We start from the raw sequence: 15,200 nt of genomic DNA on the forward strand, positions 1-15,200 counted from the left end.
TCAACTAAGAACTCAGAAGGGTAGAGGGAAAATTGTTTTCCTTTCCCTACACCCCAAGCTGGGAATAAATCCAAATGTCCATCAACTTTTATATAATAGATAAACAAAATCTAGTACATCCATACAATGGAATACTGCTTAGCAGTAAAAAGAAATAAACTGATACATGCAATAGCATGGATGAACTTCAAAAACTTGCAAAATAGAAAGAGTCAGACAGTAAACTACATGTTTTCTCATTTATGTAAAGTTTTTAGAAAAGGCAAAGGAATAGAGACAGAAAGCAAGTCAGAGGAGTGAAAGTGGGCATGGGAACTGATTGTATAAAATAGGAGGTTTTAGGTGCAAAGGGAATGTTCTAAAACTGGATTTTATGATAATTGTGATGATTGTACAACTGTTTAAAGTTACTTTAATTATCAAATTGTACACTAATGAAGGTGAATTTTATAGTATGTAAATTGTACTTTAATAAAGCTGTTTAAAATAAAGTACAGGGAGACTTCTAGAGAGACTTTTGGAGAGAAGGTGTGGTGGGGTGTGGTGCGTGTGTGTGTGTGTGTAGTTGCCACAGGAAGAGAGTAAACACTACGGGAGATAGTTATGAATTTAAGTGCAGTGGAAAAACACAGGCGCTCTGTACCAGGTTATGGGTCTGGATCTGGTTCTACTACCGTATGAGCTTGAGACAAATGACTTAACATCTTTGAGCCTCTATGAAATGGGACTCATGATAAATACCAAGGATGTAGCCCAGAGCCTGACGCCACAGTAGGTATTTGCTGAGGGAGCATTCTGGACCAATTACTTCTGCATAAGATTCAGGGCTTGGTAGTAACTATAGAATTATGGGTTTCATAGCAGAATGACAAGCCTCTCACTGACCTGATTTAGCACCTTTATTAATGAAGAAGCCTGGGAGCATGGGCCAAAACCTTTGGGGTCCAGTACTGCTTCTACCACAATTGTACTATATGACTATAGCAGGATTCCTTAAACTCTCTAGGTTCCTGAGATGTACCCTGCCTCCCAAATAGGGTTACTGGGATGCTTCAGAAGTCAGATCTCATTGCCGACATTAAGGGTCCTGTGTAAGGTAACAATGGTAGACAGCACACAGAGGGGGCTGGAGGCCAGCATGAAAGAAATATAATCTGACCAAGGTCACTGTGCCTATGGGCTGGGATATGTGAATGTTAGCTTAGCAGGAGGCCATGGAAATTTTCACAGACCAAACTGGCATTTGGAGCTGAGCTGGAAAGCTGTGAACACAGGATGTTACTGCAAACAGGGCTGGGGCCAGGCTGCTACCTGAGGTTTTGGCAGGCTTCACCCCCTGCCAGTTGATTGAAGGATGTTGGATCATCAGGAAACAGGGATTTTAAATGATCCCACAGGAAGGTGTGAATAACAACAGAAGCAACAAACAAAGGCAGCCAGGCCAGGTCTGACTGGGGAAGGCGGGGGCATTGGGTTGACAGATACGTGAGTTCTCACTTTCTTTAACACTTTAGGAATTTCAGAGGAAGAGCCCAGCTGGTATTCAAAGATGGTTTTGTGATAGATTCCTCCACCTCCCTTCCCTTCCTCCATCCATCTGTCCTGGAGGAGAAGAGGGAAAAGTGGTGGCTGGAGGGCATGACTTTCTGGCTCAGGACACCGGCAGCCCTCCATGGGACAGTGTGGAGTGGACACTCGCTATACTTCTGGATGCCTAGCATGTGCCTCTACTTTTTTTTCTAGTAAGGTTACTTGGATTCTTTTGGGGGGAATTTTCTCTCCCCAATATGTACAGTCTAGGTGAAGCTGTCAGTACAGGCATTCTGCTCTCCTCTGGCCAATTAAACTCTCCCTTCTATACTCTGAGTTGAGAGGAGCGATGGATAAAGATTAGGGGGGAAAAATAGCAACAACAACACAACAAAACTGCTGGGGAGTAACTGACACCAGGCCCTCACTCAACCTTTACTTATATCCACTACTTGAAACCCACCTCTGCCCCCGTTTCTTAACTCTCCATCTGTTTCTCGAGTCCCTGCTATCATTCCCAGAAGTTCCATTTTGCTTAGGTTAGCTATGATTCATTTCTGTTTTCAAGGACAGACACAGAAACTGGCTCTGGCCCTCTTGCTTGGGGTAGTTTTTATAGAGGACATGTGAGGGGGCAGAAGAGCCTCCACCTTCTAAGCATGTGACCACAGGCAAATCATTAAATCCATCCAGGCCTCAACTTTTATAAAATGGAAATACTGTTACTTTGAAGAACTAATTAATTCATTAGGATTAGGATTAAAAACATTAATTTATTCATCTATTTACTATATATCTATCAGCCATTATTTTCTTGGTACTCCAAGGAACCAGAAAAGTGATAAGACAGACATAGCGTAGTCCTTGTCTTCATGGAGCACCTAGTCTCCTGGGAAGAGAGTCACTAAACTTAGAAATCTAGTTTACAAATCTAGTGATGTTATAATACTTCAAGGCACTGTGGGTATGGTTAATAAGGGGATCCAGGAATTCAATAGAGGGCCGCATATGGAAGGCCCTTAGCAAATGTGACTTTCTTTTCCCTTTCCTTCTCCTGTTTTCTTCATCATGGTTCTTAGCACAGAATAGTCCCCTTATATTCATGTTCTTACAGTAGGAGGAGGACACTCCAGAGAAATCCTGACTTGATTCAGTGACTAAAGATTTGCCTATTGTGTTAAAAGCAGAAGTTGGAAACCACTCATCCCAACAGATGGGACAACTTGGTGGGGAGTCCTTACCCCAAGATAGAGGGGGCCAAGATTTAAATGATGAAGAGAAAAGGAAGGTACTAACACCTTCAGATTTTTTTTTTTTTTAAACAGGGAAAGCACATTAAACTTTTTTTTCTTTTTCTTTTCTTTACTGCATTGTACAGCATGCAGGATCTTAGTTCCCTGACTGGGCATTGAATCTGTGCTGCCTGCAGTGGAAGTGTGGAGTCTCAACCACTGGCCAGGGAAGTCCCATATCTTCAGAGTTGACTGCTTCTCAGACTGATAATGGAGAAGGCAATGGCACCCCACTCCAGTACTCTTGCCTGGAAAATCCCATGGAAGGAGGAGCCTGGAAGGCTGCAGTCCATGGGGTTGCTGAGGGTCGGACACGACTGAGCGACTTCACTTTCACTTTTCCCTTTCATGCATTGGAGAAGGAAATGGCAACCCACTCCAGTGTTCTTGCCTTGAGAATCCCAGGGACAGGGGTGCCTGGTGGGCTGCTGTCTATGGGGTCGCACAGAGTCGGACACAACTGAAGCGACTTAGCAGCAGCAGTAGCAGCAGCAGGCTGATAAAGTTCAGTAGAAGTCAAGATGGAAGATGCTTGCCTAAAGTTGATATTGACAAAACAAGAGCATGCAAATTCCTTGATCTACTAGGTAACTTTCTAGCATCACAAAGTCTCAAAAATGATTCACCCAATGTTAGCACCAGAAAATACTTTAGAGGACATTTAGGAAGCTCTTTCATTTACAGATGGGAAGCCAAAGCTCACTGGAATTAAGTCTCTTATCTGTCCTGGGTATGTAACCTGTGACACATTTAGACCTCTGCTAAACAGTGAGAGTCCAGACTAGTTCCTTTTTCATGTAGACAAATCCTGATGGCTATGCCTCCTGAAAAACAGGTCTAGGTTAACCTCTTGAAGGGCAGGGACAAAGGGAATGAGGCTCTGTGCTAGGTACTGGGGAGGGACAAAGATAGAATCTTTAAGAGTCCTTCTGACATAGCTGGGAAGCTGAGACACACACCACACCATATAATCACACAAAGCAATGATACATGTGAACTGCTCATTGGTCATGGTCACAGAGATGCACTGGTACCATTTCCCTCTCAATACCTCCAAAACCCATCTCATCATTTCTATCCACTTTTTTCCCCAGTCTCCTACTGGAGGTACCTTTTTCTCAGAGGCCGGTATCTATTAATAGTAATATCTTCCATCACAAAGACTTGAAATAATATATTTCTGTCTGTTCCTCATCCCCACATCCAATAAGTCACTAGGTCCTGTTGGTCTGATCCTTAAATTCTACCTCATCCTGTCCAAAGACACCAAGCAGTATTCTTAATACACAGCTCTTACGTCATCCCCCTGCTCAAAATCCTTCAGGGCGCTGCAGAGGAATTTGTAGAATGAAACCCAAACTCCTTAGCTGAACATCTGTGGTTTCTCATAATCTACTCCCAATTAGTATTTCCTCTCTTAGGTTCTGCTACTTTCCTATATATCAACTGTGTCTTTTATTTATTTGGTTCTTTGACATCTGAGGCTTGCTGACCCCAGGAAGGCTGCTTCTCCCAGGGTTAGCCAGTTCCTAGAGTTAGTAAATGACTAACCCCTGAGGGTACCTTTCAAAGGCAGAGCAATCAATTCACAGCCCATATCCCCACCACCTCCTCTATTGGACTCTCACACCAGGACTACTATTCCCCTGCCCAAAACACCCCAGGGCCAAATACCAAACAACTGGGAATGATCTCTGTGCCCTAAGCCCTCTGAAATTATTCAAATTTGCCAGTCCCAAACCTGGTCATCCTGTCTTTCCCACTTCTTTCCCCAGAAATCACAATAAAGCCTCTTGCCCATGTTTTCCCTCTTCCCCCTGCTCCCTGACCTGAGTCTCCCCTGAGTGGTCCCCGTGGTATGGCATGCTCCCTTCTCCTGGGACCCAGGAGTATACTTTCAATGGCTGCTGCTGCTACTGCTAAGTCGCTTCAGTCGTGTCCGACTCTGTGCGACCCCATAGATGGCAGACCCCTGGCTCCCCCGTCCCTGGGATTCTCCAGGCAAGAACACTGGAGTGGGTTGCCATTTCCAATGCATGAAAGTGAAAAGTGAAAGTGAAGTCGCTCAGTCGTGTCTGACTCTTAGTGACCCCATGGGCTGCCGCCCACCAGGCTCCACCGTCCATGGGATTTTCCAGGCAAGAGTACTGGAGTGGGGTACCATTGCCTTCTCCATACTTTCAACGGCAGTCCTCTCCTAATTGGTTGTTCTTGCCAAACCTAAATAAATAATAAAACCCATAAAGGAACTTCATGCTCTAGAGTAGCCCTCTCTTTCCCAAATAAGACCTGTTCTCCTGAACCCATGTCTTTGTCTGTGCTATTTTTCATTCTCAAAATGAACTCCCCCTGCCATTTCTGCATCTTAGAATTCTACCTGTCCTTTAATGTACTCTTATCAGCACTGGCTTGAATCACCGGTGACAAAGACGAGTGTGTGATGTTCTGAGTGGTTCGTGACTGGTACTCTATCACAACTAGGTAGAAGGCAAGGTCAGGCCTCAAAGCTTAGTAGGCTTTCTTTGTGTCCTTTTCAATCATTGTATTGGCTCAGGTCCTTTGAATATGTGCAACAGAAACTGACACTAGCCAACTTGAGCATAAAAAGGATTTCCCGGAAGGATGTGGGGCAGTTCAAATCATTGGAGGAGCTAAAGGACCAGACCCCAGATGAAGTGGGAACAAAGGCTTGCAGTCCCAGCGAGATGAGTACTTGCACCTTCACTTAAAATCCCAGTCTTTAATAGGACCCAGCTCAAGTCCACTCCGTTAGTTTCAAATAGCTGAAGGTAAAAATTTGAGAGACCCTATTTAGTAAGATACAATAAGCCCTAAATCATTTGGCTGTGGTTGGGTGTTTGGGAGGGGACAAGGTGACCAAACACTACTGTGATCATCACTCCTGGTTATGAGAGGCTTTTCCCAAATAAAAAGAGAACTGTTGAGACCTGGGCACATACCCTAACTCGAGTTGCCTACAGCTATCTTTCTAATGTTTTAAATACTATGTTCTCCAAATAAAATTGGATAATGGAAGGGTTGGGTTAAAACAGCTCCAAAGCAAAGCATCTTTAACAGTTCCACAAATAGTCATTGAATGCTTATTCTGTGCAAAGTACTACGCTAGACACTGGGTGGGAAGAGAAATACTGCTGGGAAGTGAACAACAGTGAGACCTGGCTCAAGGAGAAGACAGGCATATAAATCACAGCAAAGCAAGTCAGGATAAAGGAAGCGATGCCCCAAGAGGCACAAAGTGCTGTGAGGTTTCACAATATGGAGAGATTCCATGAAATTCATATATGGTGGAAAACTAAAAAAGCTCAAGTCCATATTTTCCTTCTTACTGCAACTTCATCATATGCTGGAGAGATTATACATGGCTCCATGTGGAATGGAACAGTGTTCTTATTTCCACCTACTGCAGCCCAGCTGCCAATTCAAACATCTGTCACCCCTTAAATGTGCACTTAGGGAAGCATCAGGTGCAGGGAAGTATGCCACTTCCAAGCCCCTGCTTCAGTGGACTGTGTCAACATGGTATCTGGCAAGGAAAAAAGGGAATTGCCAAAGGAGAGTCATGCCTAGACTCTGGTGAGGAGTTCAGATATTCAGGGAGACACTTCTGAAAATGTATGGGCACAGATAAGAAGAAAGTTGCATGGAATTCTTGCATCTAGGGTTAAGGACAGAGTCCTTTGCCGGTAACATCACCATACAAGGAGTTTCCGAAACTTTTCGTAACTCAAGAGCCACAGGCTCAAGGCTGGGCTGTTGCAACATATTTGGATCCATCTCACTTTATGGTACTGAGAATGAGAATTTAAACATGTTGGTCCCGTCAGGATGATGCAAGCAGCCTCTTTATTGAGAACACCAGGTGTACCTCATGACCTCCAGGGGTCAGGAATGATCAGTCTAGGATCTGATCTGGGGGCTGGGAATGCCAGGGCTTTTTCAATTACTGCCAGCCATTTGGCTTAGGAGAAGGCAGTGGCACTCCACTCCAGTACTCTTGCCTGGAAAATCCCATGGACGGAGGAGCCTGGTAGGCTGCAGTCCATGGGGTCGCAAAGAGTCGGACATGACTGAGTGGCTTCACTTTCACTTTTCCCTTTCACGCACTGGAGAAGGAAATGGCAACCCACTCCAGTGTTCTTGCCTGGAGAATCCCAGGGACGGGGAGCCTGGTGCGCTGCTGTCTCTGGGGTTGCACAGAGTTGGACATGACTAGAAGCAACTTAGCAGCAGCAGCAGCAGCAGCATTTGGCTTATCTTTAGTCAATGGTTACAGGAGGCAGGGCTTGAGGGAATGCAAAGGAGGGGAAGGCTGAAGAAGCATGAGATCTGGGACATTCAGGAGGGAGCAGTGTTCCCTGGTGGCTCAGCAGTAAAGAATGCCCTGCAGTGCAGGAGACGTTGAGTTCTATGCCTGGGTTGGGAAGGTCCCCTGGAGAAGGAAATGGCAAACCACTCAGGATTCTTGCCTGGAGAATCCCATGGACAGAGGATTCTTGTTGGCAATAGTCAGTCCACAGGGTCTCAAAGAGTTGGAAAGGACTTACCAACTAAACAACAACAAAAAGAAAGAGTGCATATGCCTGGAAACAGGGCAGGAAGGGAAAGAAAATACAGTAGTCATTACTTTTCACTATTGGAGCAGGGGAGACTAAGGAAACGATCATTCGCACCTTTAGCAGGAGAGAGCCAGGAGGCCATCTGTTGAGGGAGAAAATGAGTCAGTCAGTTAATATTTCTGTAGGCCCACTTTGTGTCAGGTACTGTTGCTTTTTTTTTTTTTAAACCTGGCAAATTACTTAGAGACAGAGAATGCCCCCGCATTTGTACCTGAAGACTTACAAAGATGTGGCAGACATTTCCTCACCCTTTAATGCATACATGGGTTTCATCCCTAGAATGCAGCTCTCTTTTAGCCAGGTGATCAGCCTCCAGCCCTGGGTCAGAAAGCTTAGAACGCTTTTGTTTGGAGGTTGAGAGTTCACGCTCATGCATGGATGAGACGCCTCAATCTTAAGACTCCACTTGGTACTGAACGGGAGTCAGGGTGGGTAAGGGTGGATTTAATGCACTGCTTATAGTCGTGAGATGAGCAGAGCCTCACATTTAGACTTCTGACATTTATCTCCAGATGAGGTTGTTTTATGGAACTATATGAAATATTTTGTTTTTCAAGAACAACAAAAAAAGGTTGAATATCAACAATTTCAAGAGACTTAACATATAACATACATTGTAACTTATATATGTTAAAGATGTTAATTTGTTAGATGAAATACTTAAAAATTATCATTTTTGTAAACCTACTTTATCATCTTGTCATTCTCTTAAAAATAACATATGGGGACCTTTAAGGAAAGATTTAGGGCCTTCTTGACTCTGGCTAAAGCTGCTTATACCTTGAGACCCTCTGGCACACATGGACATGTGCATCATGTGCTGGTCAAGACCCAGAGCACATCTTTAGAAATGCTTCTTGTGCTCAAGTCTGGGCCTTTTTCTGAATGCTACACCTTAGCCTCCTTTCTTTAACTGTCTAAATCTAACTTCTCCTGTTGCATATTTTTATATCATCATATCTGTTTGGTCACCAAATGACTGCTTAAAGACATCTCTTCTACCTCTTCAAATCTTCTGCAGCCTCCCAAACTCTTGCTTTGTAAACCATGTTCAACTTCCTACAAAGTTTGACATGAATTCTAAATCCACTCAATAATTCAAACCAACAAAAAATCTATCCATTTAGAGCAGCTGCTATCAAAAGCCCACCTGGCTGACTCAATGTACAGATGTTGCTATAGAGGTGGGAAAAAGGCCCAGTAGAGGCCCCTGCTTCCAATCCTCTTACTCTGCTTCACTGAGTTCTTCAAAAAGGAGAACAAAATCATTTGCTTCACTGTGGTCATACTGTGTGCCTATGTGTATAGTATATAGTTCAGTTCAGTTCAATTGCTCAGTCGTGTCCGACTCTTTGCGACCCCATGAATTGCAGCACGCCAGGCCTCTCTGTCCATCACCAACTCCCAGAGTTCACCCAAACCCATGTCCATCAAGTCGGTGATGCCATCCAGCCATCTCATCCTCTGTTGTCCCCTTCTCCTCCTGCCCCCAATCCCTCCCAGCATCAGAGTCTTTTACAATGAGACAACTCTTCACATGAGGCGGCCGAAGTATTGGAGTTTCAGCTTCATCATCAGTCCTTCCAATGACCACCCAGGACTGATCTCCTTTAGAATGGACTGGTTGGATCTCCTTGCAGTCCAAGGGACTCTCAGGAGTCTTCTCCAACACCACAGTTCAAAAGCATCAATTCTTCGGCGTTCGGCTTTCTTCACAGTCCAACTCTCACATCCATACATGACCACTGGAAAAACCATAGCCTTGACTAGACAGACCTTTGTTGGCAAAGTAATGTCTCTGCTTTTGAATATGCTATCTAGGTTGGTCATAACTTTCCTTCTAAGGAGTAAGCGTCTTTTAATTTCATGGCTGCAATCACCATCTGCAGTGATTTTGGAGCCCAAAATATGTGCTCATTTTTCAAGATATTTACTGATACCTGATTGTATGGCAGGCACTGAAGATTCGATGGTGCAGAAGATTGACATGATTCTTGTTATCAGGAAGTTTACAGTCTAGTAGGTGATATAGGTAAGACTGATGATATAAGCTCTTAAAAGCCATGTACTAGAGGGTACAGCATTCTACGGGAGCACAGTCATTCCTTAGCATAGAGGTCTGAGTGTCTACTTGTCCCCAAATCTAGATTCTAAAGGACAAGATGATAAATAAGTAAATTGGGAGGGCTGTATGAGGAGGCAACATTTGAGGAGGGTACTGAATGGTGACAGGATCTAGGAATTGGGGAAGGGTACCATGCACTAAATGCAGGATGAAAGATCCAGGAAGCTTTCCTGGAGGTGATGTCTGAACTGAGTCCTGAAGGATGGACAGGAATTATCCATGTGATGGTGGCTGGGGTTTGGTAGAAAAGTGTTCCAGGCAAAGGAAGCAGGATGTGCAAAAGCCCAGGAGAGAAGGGTGGAACATCTGAGAAGTTTGTGGCTGTGAAAGATAAGTGTGTGATAGATGATCATTATGTTTTGACTGTGTAAGGCCAATAGTTTTGTGTACCTTCTTGCCTGTTTTAGTAGCCTTACTGATCCACCAGTCCAAATTTGTCTAGACAGCTGACAGAACGTGCCAGAGGAAATCCTGCCATCTGGCGGACAGACAGAACATCACCCTACATAAATGTGATGTTACTTCAGGGTCAGGCTCATAGCATCCCAGATTAGGGCAATTTTCCACTCAAAGGTATAAAAGCCCTTATGTGCTTTAAAAACATTAAAAGGTTAAGGAAGAAATATATACAAACATTCTCAGGCCCTACTCCCCTGTATGGGGGAGATGAAGGGAAAATTGGGGTTGAAAAAACAACTGTGTGCTGTGTGATTATACCTAAGGGCTCATGCTCTCACTTATTCCTCCAAACAGTAGATAGGCGTATCAATCCCATTTTGCAGCTGAGGAAACCAAGACTCACAGTAAAGGCAAAGGACTTGGCTGACTCCTTTGTTATAGCTGCCTCTAGTCAGGGTTTGTTTTTGCTAACTTGTTTTTAATTGAAGGATAAGTGCTTTACAATGTTGTGTTGGTTTCTGCCATACATCAGCATGAATCAGCCACAGGTATACACGTGTCCCCTCCCTCTTGAACCTCTCTCCCACCTCCCACCCCATCCCACCGTTCTAGTTTGTCAGAGCACTGGATTTGAGCTCCCTGCATCATGCAGCAGGTTCCCGTTAGAGAGCTATTTTACACATGGTAATGTATATATGTCGGCTCTCTCAGTTCATCCCACTCTCTCCTTCCCCCACTGTGTCCTTAAGTCTGATGAACCTGTTTGCAGGGGAGGAATACTCAGACATAGCGGTTTTGTTTTTTTCATTTGGCTGTGCCTCACAGCTTGTGGGACCTTAGTGCCCCAACCAGGGATTGAACCCATGCCCTTTCCTAACCATTGGACAGCCAGGGAATTCCCTAGGATTTATTTTTAATTGACAAAGGGTGAGTATGGGGGCATTAGTTCCCCAGTTGTTACATCTATACTTTTAAGTGTGAGGACCTCAATGAAAATACTTAAGGCCCCATTTGGTGCTCAAATGGCCTTAAAAGACTCTGCGTTTTACTCAGTAATATATACATCAGCTGGTTCCCAAAGAAGAGAACCTCAAATGCCACGTTATGAATATAACAGACATATTTTCAAAGCAAATTACTAGAATGCGTTTCTAACAATTTCACACTACTTCTAGTTAAAAAGACATTCTGTACAATTTGGATACAGAAAATGTTGGAATTCTCAGAACACATCAATGAGCACTGACATTTTTGTAAAATAGAAGCTGCCTCAGAAAAATCCAAGATGAATAGAGTTCTGCATATATGAAGATGAATCGCGTTAGCAAAGCATAATAATGTATATAATGATTTCCCATAGGAATTTACACATGCTTTTAAGTCCTTAAAAAACAAACTGATTTTGTTGTTGCACTTGGCACACAGTAGGCGCTAAAACCATGACTATAATAATTATAAAATTTTTGCTCACTTGCCTCTTATACAGGGATGTTAAGGGTTATTACAAACAGAATGTCCACCAGCTGTTCTCTGTCTCTGAGGTCAGCGCAATGGGAATTGGAGTGGAGAAAAATTAGAACTGATACGGATGGGAAGGGGGTGAGAAGCTGGGAAATTTTAAGACAGATGACCACAGGAACACATTATAATCCTGTAGATTTTTAAGAATGTAAGGGCTGAGATTATGTTGTTGGGGTTTGGAAATAACCCCTGGTGTCAGTCAGGTCCTTAGTCAACCCCAGTTTTGACTGAGTACTTAAGTCTCAAGTGTTGATACAAAATGTATGTGTGGGTTGGGGAGAATATAAAACAGTCTCTACCTTCCTATGATTTGAGTATAGGGAACTGAGAAAAATGATCATTTGAAATGGGATGGGATGGGACTACCGAGAGCCTAGTAACAGTGGATATATCTGGCTAAAGGAGGGAAAGGCAACTAGAAGTCCAAAGACCGCTTTAAGGGCTATTCTGAACCTAAAGCCTGGCATTAAAATCTTGCCTTCATTTAAATTTCATATGCAAGGAGAGATGAAGCATTTATTTTTCTTACAATTTGGTGTCACTCCCTATAAAATAAATTGTACCAAACAGGAAAACAGGCACCCTTATTAAGAGAGGTTTTGGCTTATATCTTTCCTCCATAAGTAAATTAATTAAATGTAACTTAAATGTATTCACTCAACAAATATTCATTGAATACTTGCTCAATAAATGCCTCAGTCGTGTCCAACTTTTTGTGATGCTATGGTCAGGGTCAGGTTCCTCTCTCCATGGAATTTTCCAGACAGGAATACTCTGGAGTGTAGCCATTCCCTTCTCCAGGGGATCCTCATCCTGACCCAGGGGATCCTCATCCTGACCCAGGGGTTGAACCCAGGTATCCTGCGTTGCAGGCAGAATCTTGCGTCTGAGCCACCAGGGAAGCCCCTAACACTTAAATGCAATCAGTCAACAAACATTCACTGAACACTTGCTGATGCTTCTTCATAATACACAATATAGAGATGTAAAGATGCTGATATTTAACACAGAGAGTAATAATGAGTTTTTTTTTAAGTTTTTTAAGGGGAGTACATATTTAATATGGCCATTTATGGAGTTAAAAAAAAAAGTTAAAACGACTTGCACACTCACAGAACACCAGACATTCATTTCACTAACCGTGGGGAGAAGTGTAAAGGAGCATTGCTAATACTTGTCTAAAGATTACTCATATATGTATACATACAGTGGGGCTGGTTTTTATTTCAGTCAGAACATTAGTGTGTAGGAAGACCAGCAACATGCCAGAAGAAACAGAGAAACTTCTATCGGGTAAAAAAGCAGTAAGATGAGTGTCTAGAGAAATAAGAAGGTGGCTGGATTCCCCGGACCCTTGATCTTTTGCTTACAGAGTTGAAATAACAATGTGAGGCTACAGAGCCATACATCTGTTTCTGATTTACTGTCTTAGTCTTGTCCTAGTTGGAGTCATTTCTAGATCATATGCTAGTCTTCAGAGAAGTTACAGAAGGAATTTATACTAAGGGTGAATACATAATTAAGCACATATATAAAAAACACACCATGAATAGAACATAGATAAGAAATGTATGCAAAAGTTCTGATCAGGAAGAACTGTCAGATGGCTCTTTCACTTTCTGATGTGTGCCACTCACCCCTGCAGCTGACAGTGTTACTGTTCTGATTTCAGGATGTCAGAAGCCCATCCCTTGATTCATCTTCTTGGTTCCTGCTAGAGAGTGACTTCTCTAAATCGAGTACTAGAGATGATTCTAGAAGGTATTTTATTCTTGATATCCCTTCATAAGATAGGATTTACTTTTCTAGTGCTAAATCCTTACCTTCCTCAAAGAACTGCTTCAATAGGGTCCAAGATGGAATCTGCCTAAGGGATAGGACAGCATCATATGCATTCAATTTAAAAGAGCATTTTGCTCATGGTGCATGGGGATCCTAAGCCATTCACATTTTGGGTATCCCCTGGAGGTCCAGTGGCTAGGACTTGGCACTTCCTTGGTCAGGGAACTAAGATTCTATAAGCCCCGGCATGATGAAAAAAATTTTTTAAATAAACCATTTATGTCTATTTTGTAGTCATCTCTCTTGCCTTATAAAAGTTTTGTACACACTCTCCAAATAAATTTTTATGCTCATCTTATTGAATTTTTTTACATACACTGATAATTTTTTAAAGTACTCAAAGCAGAGATCCAGAAAATTCTATTCTTTTAGTTCATTTTCTTCTATTGAGGAAAAAAAATTAGCAGGTCAGATTAAGCACGAACTATTTCACAGTCACTTTGCTCTGAACTTCACTTTAATAATTTTCTCACCCAACTTGAAACTGCATTTCAAAGATCATGGCTTTTCACTTCAGATCTCTAAAATGTCACTATTTACTATATACTTGCCTTAGCACTGACCTTTGTGGTTACTTTGTTGAAACTCTTGCTGTAATTTGACACAGCATTAACTACTTCTGATTACTTATCTAGTACATGGGTGATAATACCCACCTTTCAAGAAAGGAAGATAGTTCAAACACACAATTTGACAAAATTAGGAAATGGCAACATCAGTTCTAAGAATATAGGAAAAAAATCTGAACAGAGAACTGACATTTCTGCCTGGTGTTAGTGTTCTTTAAAGACCACAGACAGCACGCACAGTTGTAGGCGGAAACAATCCATCTGCAGACACTGGCAGACAGCATTACCCGCCAAATTTGGCCACAGTTTCTTAAGATAAATAACTTTTCGGTGACGCGAAGGGCTGAAATTACATAAACAGCAGAAATTACTAAAACCTAAGCCTACGAGTTTTGTGGGTTTCAAGATTTCATGCAATCAATATTCTGACATCTGTAACACCATTTTGTTGCTAAAATGCTGATGCCAGAAACAGATTAATAACATCACTTGATGACTTTTGTTCTGATTTTGAAATAAACTAAGTTTAATTCTTTGGAATAACCATTCTTGAGCCACATTTTCATTTAGGTCATTAAGACAAACATAAGCATCTCCTTATAAGGAAAAGTTTCATTAAAAATGCTGGAGAGCTGCAGCCTGTTTCAAAAACCAATACTTGTAGCCTGTTACATTAATAGTTCTAGATGTCTATGGCTTATTAGATGAAAATACCCGTAACAGCTTTATCTCAAGAGTCTGAGCAATAAGAATTTTAAAAAGCTGACAATGAAAAATAGCTGAATATTCTGGGAACTTACAAAATAATAGGAAATGGCATTAACTAGTTATCTTCTCAATCTTTCCCTAGAAATGCTGCTAAGTCACTTCAGTCGTGTCTGACTCTGTGCGACCCCATAGATGGCAGCACACCAGGCTCCCCCGTCCCTGGGATTCTCCAGGCAAGAACACTGGAGTGGGTTGCCATGTCCTTCTCCAATGCATGAAAGTGAAAAGTGAAAGTGAAGTCGCTCAGTCGGGTCCGACCCTCAGCGACCCCATGGACTGCAGCCCACCAAGCTCCTCCGTCCATGGGATTTTCCAGGCAAGAATACTGGAGTGGGGTGCCACTGCCTTCTCCATCCTTAGAAATGACTATTGTAATATCTTTTAGGGAGATATCTGAGATTATAAAATAGTCTTCAGAAGGCTGAAAAACCTGAAGAATATGAGAAGCTCTTTGCTAATTTTTATCCACAAAACAGCCAAAATTGAGGCAACATTATCTAGTTGGATTGAAATTCCC

This window comes from Bubalus kerabau, chromosome 6, assembly GCF_029407905.1.
Source record: "Bubalus kerabau isolate K-KA32 ecotype Philippines breed swamp buffalo chromosome 6, PCC_UOA_SB_1v2, whole genome shotgun sequence".
NCBI classification, from domain to species: domain Eukaryota; kingdom Metazoa; phylum Chordata; class Mammalia; order Artiodactyla; family Bovidae; genus Bubalus; species Bubalus kerabau.